The 273-nt window shown below is 28.9% G+C and overlaps 1 protein-coding gene across 1 annotated transcript in view; it reads right to left on the reverse strand.

Moving 5' to 3' along the window:
• Positions 1 to 273, reverse strand: part of LOC106879502 (C-type lectin TsL) — a 15,864-nt gene that overhangs the window by 5,376 nt on the left and 10,215 nt on the right. The window lies entirely within an intron of this gene.

Below are 273 nucleotides of genomic sequence, written 5' to 3' on the forward strand. Positions count from 1 at the left end.
ACTAAAAAAAAATATAAATTTTAATTTATAATTTTCTCAGAGATATTTTACATGTTTCTGTTCATATATGTGTGTGTGTGTGTGTGTGTGTGTGTGTGTGCGTGTGTATGTGTGATTATATATGTATGTATGTGCGTATGTGTGTATGCATACATGTATGTATGTATGCATGAATATGTGTATATGTTTATGTATGTAAGAATGTATGTATGCGTGTATGTATACATGCACTTATGCATATATATCCATATATGTATGTATGCACGTATGTAT

Source organism: Octopus bimaculoides, chromosome 9 (assembly GCF_001194135.2).
Source record: "Octopus bimaculoides isolate UCB-OBI-ISO-001 chromosome 9, ASM119413v2, whole genome shotgun sequence".
In the NCBI taxonomy this organism is placed as follows: Eukaryota; Metazoa; Mollusca; class Cephalopoda; order Octopoda; family Octopodidae; genus Octopus; species Octopus bimaculoides.